The sequence below is a fragment of the Nelumbo nucifera genome, chromosome 5 (assembly GCF_055504915.1).
Source record: "Nelumbo nucifera cultivar China Antique chromosome 5, China Antique-T2T, whole genome shotgun sequence".
NCBI classification, from domain to species: Eukaryota; Viridiplantae; Streptophyta; class Magnoliopsida; order Proteales; family Nelumbonaceae; genus Nelumbo; species Nelumbo nucifera.
In genome coordinates, this window is record NC_142653.1 from 13385753 (window position 1) to 13400971 (window position 15219).

At 35.0% G+C, this 15219-nt stretch overlaps 1 pseudogene; it reads right to left on the reverse strand.

Annotated features, from left to right (window-relative positions):
• Positions 1–12992: 12992 nt before the first annotated feature.
• Positions 12993–15122, reverse strand: LOC104605145 (small ribosomal subunit protein uS15 pseudogene; annotated as a pseudogene).
• Positions 15123–15219: the final 97 nt, after the last annotated feature.

Below are 15219 nucleotides of genomic sequence, written 5' to 3' on the forward strand. Positions count from 1 at the left end.
TAATATATGACTTAGCATTTGCCTTGGACTACAATCCAACTATCATTCCCCATACTTTGCACTGTTAAGCTTTGCCCAGTAGCGTAGGAACTAGGAAGAATCTAAAAACTACCTAATATTTGGAATTAGTGAATTACTTGAGTGTCAAAATATTTGCATCCGCTTTCATGGCATCTGTGTGATTTTCAAGTCTATCTAGGTAGGATAATTTGAAGATGCCACTGACGATCCCTACATGTAAAGTCATTATCTTTTTCCTCCACTCACTGGCTGTTGGCCTGGTGCCAACCATTTTGGCCCACACACCTCCTTTAAATCTTTAAAATAATATAAAAAAAGCAAGTAAAAGCAAACAGTGAAAATTATAGTGTTTTCTTTGTCATCAGAGGATCTTTACAGAGGGAAATAATGTCCTCTCTCTCTCTCATTTTTAAGCTGTGTTTGGCTTGAAAGAAAAAGGTAGGGAGGTAGAGAAAATATAGAAACACTGTATGGGTTTTTCTACCTTTCCCCACTTTTTCTTTCAAGCCAAACATAGCCTTAGTACTCATAGATTTCTTCCTGGATGCCGTTGCTGTTGTGGTGTTTGGCTAGCTGGATTTTGCCATGCAACTGCAGCTGATGGTGCAGAGGAGAAGACAGGCCAGAAAGGTTGTGAGCGTTACAGAGCATTCACATTAATAAATATATATTTGATTGATTGATGTACACTAAGGCTGTGTTTGGTTTGAAGGAAAAAAGTAGGGAAAAGTAATCTAAAGGGTGTTTTGCAAATATAGCCTAAATGGGCGTTTTGCAATATGAGTTATTTTCCTTGGTGTGAGTTTGTAAAACAGATTTTGAAAACAAATTGGTTCTTAAAAGAAAAACACAAAATAAAACATGTTGGTTATATGTGTTTTCGTCAGATTATTTTATATCATGTTGCAAATTATATAAACCTATTTATATAATTTGTTTTTTGAAATGAAATTAATGTGTTTTTGCTTTTCGAAACAAAAAATACAGCTCAAGAACATATTTTATATTTATTATGATGAGACAATTTCAAAAATTAATGAAAATAAAAACATTTATGTTGTAAAACACCCCCACGTGAATCATTTATGGATATTTTGGCTCTTTTTCCTCTCTAATTTTTTAGGCTTCAATCAATGGTAGTTCATTGTCATGGTTGAAGTAGTTCTCTCAACTTAGAAAGGTTGTTGATTGGTGTAGTTTAATGTTTAGGAGTTGAGGTCAAGTGGTGAGGATACTAAGCAAAGACTAAAGTATTGGTATTAAGTATCATATTAGACAGTTTGGATATAAATATTGATACATTTTGGAAATGCATTGATACAAACAAAAAATATGTTTTGGAAATGTATACAAATTACATAAATACATTAACAACACTAAATTTAAGGTCAAATAGCTATAAATAATGTATAACTACATAGAAAATGTATATTTTAATGGTGTATATGAAAAAATATATTACAATTAATATAGCAAGATGCATAGATATATACAATTTTATTGATAATACATCAATCAAGAGTCCAAAACATAAAACATATGCACCTATTATGTTTTAATTATCATATCAATTATTTTCTATTTTACTATTTTTATTTTTGTTTACATTAACAAAAAAAGGCAACCAAATATTAAATTCAATGTTAATTAAAATATAAATTAATTAATTTATAAAAAATATATAGTCTCAACTTAAAATATATCAAATGTATTGTATTTTCTAAGGTACATATCATATGCAAATTCTTAATTTTTAATTACTAAAATGATTATTTCATTATTAATATTTTATTTATATATTTTTATATTAAAAATCATTTTTTTATTTAAATGTAGATTAATAGATTTGATATATTCAATTTAATATTATATTCTTTAATATTTTGTAAATAATTTATTTATTTTTACAAATAATAAATATATTGATATTTAATGTAAATTAAAATATTAATTAATAATTTAAAATATAAAAATTTAAGATACATACCATGTGAAAATTTGTAAATTTTAAGTACTAAAATAATAATTTTATTATTAATATTTTATTTATACAAATTTCTTGAGATTCAAATAATCTTTTGGTATAAATGTGGATTTGATAGATTATTTATTCCATTATTTTATAAAATACTGATTTTGATTAATATTCTTTTTAATTTTTAGTTGGAGTTATGAAATATAAATATGTATTGCTTATTTATATCACATTCAGATAATAAAATTAATAAAAGTTTTTTTTTTCACTTATTATCATAAGAAGCTAGACGGCTTAGTGATTTAAGAGCTTAGGTGTTAGGCGCCAAGTGCTATTATGCTAGTTGATTTGGCTTCAAATCATTGTATTCCCATTTTTTAGTAGAAAGTCACATGGGCGCATGGCGTATAAGTGTATTGGTTCGTATTAGTGCATATTAATTAATACAATACTCTAGTAGATATTTAGAATTTGAATCATTTTAAAAATATACCTAAGAGTATTTATGAGAAAGTGTAGGTGCTTACTAAGCTCAATAAACTTAGTACATATTTGGCATGGCTTTCGGTTTTTAAATAAACATTTGTACTTGATTTGTTTTTAGAGAAAAAGTGGGAAGCTTCCCTTAAAAGTTGGAGGCATATAAATCAATACCAACTTTTATCAATATCTATGCATATGAATCAATATGATGGGACATATGCTGATTTGATAATGACATGACACCACATTCCCCCAATGATTGGCGCACACATAATTAAATCAATATCAACTTTTATCAATACCTATTTATACAAATCGACATTATGGGACAAATGTTGATTTGGCAATAACATAACACGACATTAGAAGAACATTGAATAAATACTTAACCGTTGAGAAATAGTTAAAATGAAGCTTCCCCCAATAATTGACATGCATATAAATCAAGACCAACTTTTATCAATACCTATACATACAAATCAATATGATGAGATAAAGGCTCATTTAGCATTGATATAATACTATGTATCAAATAAACAAAAGCCATACCAAACACCACCTTATTATACTTTAAATAATTTTTGAAACGGTAAAATCTCCTTTTGCTATACTATTAGTGTAGTTTTTCACTCTAAATTTTAACGTATTCTCCTTTTATTTATTTTATTCATTTTTGATAGAGATCACGTTTATTTCACACTTTTTTATTTTGAAGCCATCACATTTATAATTTATTTCACTCAAAAGGTGACGTACATGGACCATGGTGTATTCGCTACAGATCAGCAAAATCGTACACATCAGCCACATCCCAACTCCCCATGTTGTTCCAAATACAATGTGTCATGGGACTTGGAATCCCGAATCCTGTACGGTTGAAGGTACCGACCAATTAAGCTATTTTTCTGATAACCAGGCCAATCAAGATATTGGCCATATCAGTTCGCTATTTGAGGTGAACATGCCCACAGGATCTGCACTTGGGTTGTCGAGTTATGGGTAGTTGGGTACCGTACTACCATGTTTCTGTTTGCCATTTCCCTATTCCACCCAATCCACTTGCGGAGGGATGAATAAGGACAATAAATGTTGGCTCTATCATAGACGAGATATGTTGGCTCTATCAGGTGTCACGATTGGAGATAGGGAACGTTTCATCTTTAATGAAATTATTAGAGTCAGGGAACTGGTCAGGTTCCGTTTTACATCAGAATCGTCATTTCGCGAAAAACGGTCAATAAATGGTTAATTCGGATGTTAAACTGTTTGAAATTTTTAATGGTTTTGTTGTTTTTTTTTTTTTTAATTTTTTTATCAGAATTTATTGTTTATTCGGTTCGAATGATTAAATCATTTGACCTGATAATCGGACCCTAACCGGTTCATTGTTTAGTTCGGTTTTAAAAATCTTGATCTCTACCGTCGTGTGGCCTAAAAAAATCTCTACCACCATTGAGTATTTTTGCAAAAGTATAGGTGAACACAATTTGAGTTTTCTTTTAGGTATTGGAGCTTGTTTGTTAAAAAAAATTTTGACTGGCTTGATTTAAATTAAGTTTAAAGTAAAGTTCGAGTTTAATATATAGGTTAATTTGTTAATCAAGTCAAGCTCAATTTTAATGAAGTTCATTAATCTAATCGGACTCATATTATATATAATAATTTAATTTTTTATATATAATAAATAATTTTAATATAATATTTTATCAAATTCTCTGAAGAAGTTTGGCTCACGGATATTTTATCAAATATATGAATTTTTGAATCAACCTGAATTTGAATTTGTCTCTTGCTTGAATCAATCTCAAGCTTGAACTCGAGCCTCGTATTTCTTCAATGAACCAATAAACTAGTTAGATATCCAACTCAACACAACTCAAATCCACCCCTAATGACCATGTCATAGAAAAGCTTTGGAGCTCTATGGGACATGTGTTTGATCCTACATTTCTTATTTGGAGGGTAGCTAAATAACAATTTCAACAATTGGGTCAGCCTCTAGGATGATAGGACCGATGGGTCCATCGATCAATCTCCGATAAGAGAACTTATCAATTGAGCTTCGCGCCTTGGCGGCACCTTCTGTTTTTACATATTTTTCTTGTATATTAAATGTGTATATGACATATATTATACATACAATATAGTATCATAATTTAAACAAAGAGTTTACTTAATTTAAATCACAACCCATCAATGGATTTTTAGTAAAAAGGAAGAATAAAAGGCATAGGGAAGGCGCTAACTCTGCTACATTAGATAATAAAATAAATGTTTTCAGAACGTTGTTGATCAGGTAAACCATTTGACCCAAAAATTGGTTACCATTTTGGTTTCGTTTATCACCCAATTCATTATTTTGTAAAAATTATTATTTGGATAACAAACCATTGATTTGGATAGTTTAACCATTGAACCATTCAACCCAAACATAAAAAAAAATAATAATAATAGTAATAATTCAATGGTGGATTGGTGGTGGGAGGATAGAAAGAAAGATTAGTTAGTGTGTGTTGGGGTGAGAGGGTGGGGGGGAGAGAAAGACGCCACCGCTTAGGCTTGGCAAGTCCTTTTAGAAAGATCTTCCAGAAGCTTAGATAGCTAAAAGACATATTGAGTTTTTGGGGTATTGTCTTTAAAAGCAAAGACTATTTGGACTATTGTCTTTAAAAGCTTATGGGGCATGACTTACAGTTTTTAAATAAACATTTGTACTTGATTTGTTTTCAAAATCGAGAAAAAGTGGTTAGTCAACATTTTTTTCTAAGATTTGTTGACAACTAAATATCACTAGGTGCCACATTAGTAGAATAATGAATAAACGCTTAACCATTAAGAAAGAATTAAAATGAAACTTCCCCCAAAGGTTGGCGCACATATAATCAATACCAACTTTTATCAATACCTATGTGTATGAATCAATATGATGGGACAGATGATGATTTGGCAATAACATGGCACCACATTAGTGGAACAATGAATAAACACTTAACCGTTGGGGGAAGCATTAAAACGAAGCTTCCCCCAACGATTGGCACACACATAATTAAATCAAGACCAACTTTTATCAATACCTATGCATACGAATCGGCATTATGGGACAAATGTTGATTTGGCAATAACATAACACAATATTAGCAGAACAGTGAATAAATACTTAACCGTTGGAAAAGCGTTACAATGAAGCTTCCCTCAATAGTTGACATGCATATAAATCAAGACCAACTTTTATCAATACCTATGCATACAAATCAATATGATGAGATAAACACTGATTTAACATTGATATAGTACTATTTATCAAATAAACAAAAACCATACCAAACACCACCTTGTTGTACTTCAAATAATTTTTGAAACGGTAAAATCTCCTATTGCTATACTATTAGTGTAGTTTTTCACTCTAAATTTTAACGTATTCTCCTTTTATTTATTTTATTCATTTTTGATAGAGATCACGTTTATTTCACACTTTTTTATTTTGAAGCCATCACATTTATAATTTATTTCACTCAAAAGGTGACGTACATGGACCATGGTGTATTCGCTACAGATCAGCAAAATCGTACACATCAGCCACATCCCAATTCCACATGTTGTTCCAAATACAATGTGTCATGGGACTTGGAATCCCGAATCCTGCATGGTTGAAGGTACCGACCAATTAAGCTATTTTTTCTGATAAACAGGCCCATCAAGATATTGGCCATATCAGTTCGCTATTTGAGGTGAACATGCCCACAGGATCTGCACTTGGGTTGTCGAGTTATGGGTAGTTGGGTACCGTACTACCATGTTTCTGTTTGCCATTTCCCTATTCCACCCAATCCACTTGCTGAGGGATGAATAAGGACAAGAAATGTTGGCACAACGAGAGACGAGATATGTTGGCTCTATCAGGTGTCACGATTGGAGTTAGGGAACGTTTCATCTTTAATGAAATTATTAGAGTCAGGGAACTGGTCAGGTTCCGTTTGACATCAGAATCGTTATTTCGCGAAAAACCGTTAATTTGGTCAATAAATGGTTAATTCGGATGTTAAACTGTTTGAATTTTTTAATGGTTTTAGCTGTTTTTTTATTTTTAATTTCTTTGTTAGAATGGATTGTTTATTCAGTTTGAATGGTCAAATCATTTGACCTTAGAACCGGACCCTAACCGGTTCCTTGTTTAATTCAGTTATCTCTACCACCATGGAGTATTTTTGCAAAAGTAGGGGTGAACACAAATTGAGTTTTGTTTTTAGGTAATGGAGCTTGTTTGTGAAAAAAAAATTTGGCTGGCTTGGTTTAAATTAAGTTTAAAGTAAAGTTCGAGTTTAATATATAGGTTAATATGTTAATTAAGTCAAACTCAATTTAAATTGATATACCAATTTTTGGTCATGTATCAGTTTTTTTTTTTTTTGGCTAAGTACCTCGTCATTTGGTCTGCTCCCAAGTGGTTGATGACTCAGAGGTAGAAGTGGAGCTGCCTAGTGTAGCGCAAATCGACTGCTTCTTGCAGGAGATGATTTGCTCATTTTTGTAGACGACGGACCTAGTTGATCTGCAAGAATTGAATCAAAGAACCCGGGGGTGTTTATCCGATGAGGTCACTCCGATGGCTAAGTTAGCACTTAATTGTGAGCTGAAAATGATATTAGAGAATGAGAGAGCTAGAGAGCAAAGATTACGCATATCATCGCCCTTGGGGGGGGGGGGGTGAGGCCTTTATATACTAGAGTCCTCGCGGGTTTGGTGGAGTAGTTTTTGGATCCTGTTGTGATGGGATTTGTTTCCGTGTTAGTTGGGGATAACGTTACCAACCGGTAAGGTTGCCCATTTCCGCCTGAATCGGGGAGTTGGTGAACTAATACTAGTCGTTACAAGTCATAATCTTGTAAAATGCGGGGTACGGTGGTGAGCTCCTCGGGGTTGTCATGCGGTGGTCAGTTTGACTAGGAAGCGAGTTGCCCGTAAGGTGCCAGGCTGCCTGGTGGCGAGATGACTAGTGGCGAGCTGCTTGTGAAGTGCCAAGCTGCCTAGTGGCGAGCTGCCTGTGAAGTGTTGGGCTTCTTGGTGGCGAGCTGCCTGTGAAGTGTCAGGCTTCTTGGTGGCGAGCTGCCTATGAAGTGCCGAGCTGCTTGGTGGTGAGCTGCCTATGAAGTGCCGGGCTGCTTGGTGGCGAGCTACCTGTGAAGTGCCGGGCTGTTTGGTGGCGAGCTGCCTGTGAAGTGTCGAGCTAGTTGGTGGCGAGCTACCTGTGAAGTGCCGAGCTGCTTGGTGGCGAGCTGCCTGGTGGTGAGCTACCTATGAAGTATCGGGCTGCTTGATGGCGAACTGCCTGTAAAGTGTCGGGTTGCACTTAGTTATCATGAGGTGCAATGCGTCATAATGTCATTGGAGGGCCAAATCTGCCCTCATCATAAATGATTTACTTTTTTATATATAATAAATAATTTTAATATAATATTTTGTCAATTTCTTTGAATAAGTTTGGCTCACGGATATGTTTGAGCTTAGCCAAACTCAAACATATGAACTTTTGAGTCAAGCTGAATTTGAATTCGTCTCTTGCTTGAATCAATCTCAAACTTTAACTCGAGCCTCGTCGTATTTCTTCAATGAACCAATAAACTAGTTAGATATTCAACTCAACAAGACTCAAATCCACCCCTAGTGACCATGTCATAGAAAAGCTTTGGAGTTCTATGGGACATGTATTTGATACTACATTTCTTATTTGGAGGGGTGCTAAATAACCATTTCAACAATTGGGTCATCAGCCTCTAGGATGATAGGACGGATAGGTCCATCGATCAATCACTGATGAGAGAACTTATCAATTGAGTTTCGCGCCTTGGCGGCACCTTCTGTTTTTACATATTTTTCTTGTATATTAAATGTGTATATAACATATATTATACATACAATATAGTATCATAATTTAAACAAAGAGTTTACTTAATTTAAATCACAACCCATCAATGGTTTTTTAGTAAAAAGGAAGAATAAAAGGCCTAGGAAGGCGCTCATCAGATAATAAAATAATGTTTTCAGAACGTTGTTGATCCAGAAGGTTAAACCATTTGACCCCAAAAATTGGTTACCATTTTGGTTTCGTTTGTCACCCAATTCATTTTTTTGTAAAAATCATTATTTGGACAACAAACCACTGATTTGGATAGTGGTGGGAGGATAGAAAGAAAGATTAGTTAGTTAGTGTGTGTGTGTTGGGGTGAGAGGGTGGGGGGGGAGAGAAAAAGGAGGAAGAGTCAATCACCACCTAGGCTTGGCAAGTCTTTTTAGAAAGATCTTCCAGAAGCTTAGATAAATAAAGGGCATATTGAACTTTTGGGGTATTATCTTTAAAAGCAAAGACTATTTGTTATTTTAAAAATGTCTTTAGAGGCTATATATCACACAGGAAGACCACAAAATCTTCATTTAAAACTTCCCAAAATTTGGTGTTTTTTGTCTTTTGGGTCTTTATGCACACATGTCTTCTCATATTCTAGGCTTTTGGTTATAAATGGAAAAATACTGATTTCGGTCTTTTGAACTTGCCAAAGCCCAAATGAACGTACAAAAAACCTTGCCAAACGCCACCCAAATTTTCTTATTCTTCCTTTCCTTTCTCACTCGTCTTCATGGCTATCTCCTCTCCAATAATAAATATATGACCCATAGATCTTCATAACTTATCCCTATATTCTAATCTAATCGTTAGGATGCAATTTTAAACTATAAATTGAACTCAAACATTTTGACCCAATTGACCTAAATAATTGAACCAGTAACTCATGAGAAAAAGCACTTTTGTTTCCGGGTTGGTTTTCCAATCATTCTAATAAAAAATAATCCAACTCCCGGCAGATACGATCGACATGGTATAATCTTCTTTTCCGATCGACCTTCATTCACGAGCCCATCAATGGTTTAAATGATCCATCAGTTTGACCATCCAAGTCAATAGTTTTTCAACCAATGGTAAGATTGATCTATCAGTCCAATGATAAGAAAAATTTATGGTTTGCTCCCCCTTAGAAAATTTTATTGGTTTTAGATGTATTATCCCAAACCCTTTATCTATGCCAATTTCCCTTTGAACTGTGGTAGATTCTCCTACCTATCACTATTCCCAACTGTACAAATACATAAAAAAATTTTAAGCTAAAGGAATCGATAAAAATCCCAAAATAGGGTTTGAAATGAAACACAAATGATCTTGTTTGAAAGTTAGTTGAAACCATAGTGTTTCAAAAGCATTTTGATTCACAAAGAATCAGCGGTCACACCCCTAATTATGCATCAATTTATGAAAACCTCTTTTAGTGTTTATGTATGTTGATTGGGCATTTAAATTGATTTGACTTTATCTTCAAAATATTTTCATCATAATAAGGTCTTTGGTATCATGTTATTGCGGACCTGTTTCGTTGCTAGATAAACACAGGCATTTTGAATTTATCAAAACATAATCCTGGTTGGTTGGGTTGATTCATTCAACTATAACCGTTTGTACTACTCTTTATCGTGGGTTATGTGAAAGTCTTAGGGGAAATTAAGAGTACAAGTTCAGTACCAATTTGAAGAGTTTATACTGCATCCACTCATAGAGAAAACACCATTTAGACATCTTTTATTCAAGGAATTTTTGTCCCACGTAACATGTAGCGGTTAGTAGTTAGTAGTCCCTAATGGCATTTAGGTCTTGTTTGTTTATTGCTACTTTTGTTATGATTTTTTTTTCCATTATCATTTTTACCCTTGTTTCAATTACTTTTCAATGTTCTTTTTTTCATCAGCTCTTTAATCTAATTAATTTTGGCATCTTTCCCTCCTGGTGAGAAAGTGATTTACCCACTTGAGAAAAAAGAGAAAAAAAAATCTTACTTGGGAAAAAGTTTATTTATCATGGGGTCTGCATGATTTCCCAAGCGAACAAAAAAATTGGTCAACTTGGGACGGGTTAGTTTAAACCTTGTATTTGAACTCTTCCCAACTAGGACTGCAACTTGGTAGGTGTTAGCTCGAAAGTCGAAAACCCGAACAAAAGGTTGGGTTTTTTTTGTTTTTGTGTGTGTGTGTGTTTTTTGAAATGTATGAACCCAACTTAACTTCAGGTTGGGTTAGGGTTGAGGCCGTTACAAACCCAACCTAACTTCATGTTTGTATGTATAAGTGTTATATAAGCATGTACTTATATTATGTATTTATGCATTTGCAAACGCAAGGTATAGAAAATATTGTATACAAGGTTGAGAATTGTGCGAATACAAATATATTCTATATTTACATTTCTAAATAGGGGTGTCAATTGGGCTGGATTTGGTCCAATTCTATCTATTCCAGTATGAGTCCATTACAAATGGACCTGGTCCAATCCAGTCCAATGTATATTTTGGACCATTTTGGACTGGTCTAGTTCAATCTCTGGACCGTCCTCCAATCTATTCAAATTCATGTTACTTTAGATTGGTTCGAACTCAAACATGGTCCATTGACACTTGTGTTCTTATCTTCTATCACTGGATCAGATATTGGCTCAATCCAATATAAATTCATTACGGATGGACCAAGTCCAATCTAATGTTTTATTGGTCTGTCCAAATTGACACCCCTATTTCTAAATATGGTATTTGTATTCATCCCAAATAGAGCCTAATAACATATTTTCACTTTTGAGGACTCAAGATTATCCTCTCAAGAAACCTAAAGAAACATCTTTTGCAAAAGCATGCTTTACCAAGTGGGTTTGGAACCAAGGTTCAAAGTATCGAGGGCATACTAGCCTATATCAGTACTCTTTTTTTTTGTTTTATTTTTTTTAATCTGATTTAGAGAGGCCGGTTTAAGGCCAATCTACCCCCTGAACCACTTGCCGACCTGAAACACCCCTTGTAGGGGCGTATCGGGAAGGCTCCGATACGATACGTATCAATACTTTGAACCTTGTTTGGAACCAATACCATTTTAGAAAATGACACCACATCAACATCACGTTTGAAATATGTTTTCTGAATAAACACTCACTATTTGGTTGGGCGTTTTCCCAAAAAATGTTTTTTTAGACCATGCATTGAGAAATCAGGAAATGCTAGAAAACACTCTTTTGAATGTTTTCTTGTTTTTTCTATTGTTGCTAGCAATATTATGCTGATGTAGCATTGAAAAACACCTACGTGGTAGTAATGGTCATAAACAAACAAAAAAATGCTGTTTTTCAAGAAAATGACATACCTATGCCACACCATTTTTTCTCGGAATGCAGCATTGGAGAAACAACACTGATTTCAAATACCACCCAATACAATTCAATGACATGTTCATTTTTTGAGTAAAATATAAAAAACCTCCCTTGAAAAACTTGCAGTTCCCTCCTTTTGTTATTGTCTTGGATATAAAATGTTGGCCAAATGTATTAGTTTTTCAAAAGTACCCATTTTACCTTTATATCTATCAATTCAGATGGAAATTTATTAAAATACCCCCTAAAAGAATTTTTTGCTTTTTAATTATAAATTCCTTGAATTAGATTGAAAAGAATAAAATAATTTTACTATAAAAACATTAGGTCTAGTGAAGTATAGAAGGACACATTTGGCATTTTAAATTATATTGAAAGATGTCCTAATAAGTTATAGGGGTAGTTTTGTAAATTTGAAGTCTCCATTGCTGGAACAAAGATAGAAGGTACTTGTAAGTTTTTGTGAAAATACGATGGTGTTTGGAAGCATGGACGTTTATTGGGACCGATTTTCAAGAAAAAACGCCCATGCTTCCAAGACCTATTTTTTACAAATAAATGCTTTAATTTTGTTTGGAAGTGTTTCTGCCACGTAGATAATGAGCACTACTATGCTATTTGGTAAGGTAATTTTCATCACTGTTTTTCATGTATTTGCTGATAGGTAAGCACCACATAAGATATACGTAATCGCCAATCAATAAATCGTTGGGAGAAACGGTTCACGGATGCATGAAATGCCAAATTTGACGTTTCATGCATCAGTTGGGTCCCGATTTATGAGGCATGTCTGATTTTTCAATAAATGCCTGAACCAAACAATGAAATATATGGGTGTTTGTTGAAACACCTATGTGGATTCGACATGACACCATTTTTTTGAAAAAACAGCCACAGTTCCAAATATTCCCTACATAGAACGTTTTCATTAAAATGAAACCTGATTATAATTGTCAGAAACTTCACAGGATATTACCAAAAAAAAAATTATGGGAGGTTTTTATATTTTACCCAAATTTCTAACGTGACAAGGTGATGCTCATGAAATGATGAAATGCATCAAGCCATGCATCAACGCAAACAGGACCCTAGGTAAGGAGGTGAAGGCGATCCGCTTTCCTTGATTTCATTTGTGGGTCCCATTCTCTATGATTCATGAATCTTAATGGTAGAGTATAGCCGTAAAGACTTTATTTGGTTTGAAGGAAAAAATAATAAAAGGAAGGGAAAAGTAACGATGGGATAGGATGGGATGAGAAAATAAAAATTTACCTTTCTATTGTTTGGTTTTATGTATGAACAAATTAATAGGAAAACATTGTTACGAGGGAAAGGGAAAAGAGAGAAGAAGGTGAAGAGAAGAGAAGAAGAAGAAAATGGAGCGAGAAACAGAGAAATTCATTGGAAGATGTCCTTTGGCACAGATAGTCCCCCCTTCCTCCGCCAGTGCTTAATCGACCACCGCAGTGGTCCCCCTTCTTCGCACTTTTATATATATATATATATATATATATATATTTCTAGCATACGAACATAACAAATTCAAAGTTGCAGTTGGTCCCGGAAATCAAAATCTTCATCCTAAAGAGTTCACCACAAGCAACTCTCTAATTTTTTAAATGAGCAAATCTATCAAAAATTAGAAGAAGGTTGCAGAGTTTCACATCCATAGAATTTGCACCATCTGCGCCTTCCAAACACAATCTACACTAAGCAACGAGAGTTCTTGCAGTGGTTGATTCGTATTTCCAGACGGGAGGAAGCTTCTTTGTCCTCTTGTAGTAGCGAGCGAGTCGGTGGATCCTGCTCTCGACCAAAATCAATCTGAACTTGGAATCCTTGTCCTTCCTGTTCTTTCAAGATGCTTTCAGATTGCAACAGCCTTCTTAATGAGGTGGTACAGATCCTCAGGAATTTCAGGAGCAAGCCCATGAGCCTTAAGGATACGCAAGATCTTGTTACCCGTTACGCTCTTGACCTGAGCAATACCGTGAAAATCATGAAGAATAACACCAATCTGAGACGGCGTCAAACCCTTCTTTGCGAATTTACAGATGTTCTCCTCAACATCTTGAGAAGAGATCTTCAACCAAAAAGGTGGAGTCCTCTTGTATGGCAAAGCTGACGTGGAGATACCCTTACCTCGACTGTGCATATGACCCGTGGTGATAGCTAGCGAACTCTCTCTCTTTTCTCTCCCTCCCTCTCTCACTCAGTTCCTGTGGGACGAGCCAAAAACTGTGGGGTGATCGGAGACGAATAGCCGCTATGGGGTGCTCTGTTTTACCAAGAAGAAGACGAATATTAATTCGTCAGCGGAAAGCGAAGATGTAACAGTGCTGTGAAGACGATGAAATGGTCACCACCGCAGGTATTTTCTGTGTTCGTTGTGGAGAAGACTGATGAATAGTACTGCGAAAAACAAAATACGGAAGAAGAAAGAAAAGAAGAGAGGAGAGAGGAATAAGGGAGTGGCTGAGAGGGGGTGCCGCCGCCGCCGCTCTTCTTCTGGGTTCGAACGGGGAAGGAAAAGTAATAGTAGTTTCTCAGATTTTCTACCCGGGTTGCACTGTTTTGGTGCAATCCAGATTCCACGATTTTGGGATTTGTTTTCTCATATTTTTTCATTCCATCCCTCTGTATAGGTTTTTCATCCCCATTCCACAAATCAAACAAAGCTTCAAACCGAATATAGCCAAAATTTCCCAAAAAGCTTTAATTAACCATTAATCGATTTCTTCAAGCCTCACAAATCAAACAAAACCTTACAAATCTTGTATAAGTTTCCTACTTTTTCTTTCAAATCAAATATAATCAAAATTTCCCAAAAAGCTTTGATTAACCATTAATCGATTTCTTGGCGCCCCACGTGCACATGTCATCGTGCATTCGAAACATTTCCTTGCTTGTCATCGGGATGTTCTAAATACACGGTTGAAATGTACGAGCGCGCATGTGAATTTCCGTTAAATAGGGTATCTCCTGCCACGTGAATAATTGACGTGTTTTAGCGACGCTACAGCTTTCGAGAAGTTCTTAACTGTACATTCACGATTCCTTTTAGCCACGTGGCATACTGATTCGGGTTCTTCCGTAACACTTCACTTCACTTGAACCATTTGCACCCGCCAAATCAGCTGTCACCAACTCCAGCACACGGCGGGGATTTGATGTGAGGGCGTCATGGGGCGGAGATGTGAGCTCCTCCAATTGATGTGAACTCTTTACAGTCAAACCACTCAACCACTTGCGTTGCGTTCACACACGAAGCTTCTCGTTTTCTCGCGAGAAAAAGTCAAAAAACCATTTAAATCGAAAATAGAGTCACATTAATAAATTACCTTGTGGAATAAATAAAAAGGGAGCAGGTGGGATAGAGATGGCAGATTAATAAAGCAAGGTAAACCGCCCTTATGAATAACCAACCGTAGAACTTCATACCATTTGCCTTCGACCAATACCCGGTTTACATCTAACGCATCTTGAAAGTATACGTGTCGAAAGGAAA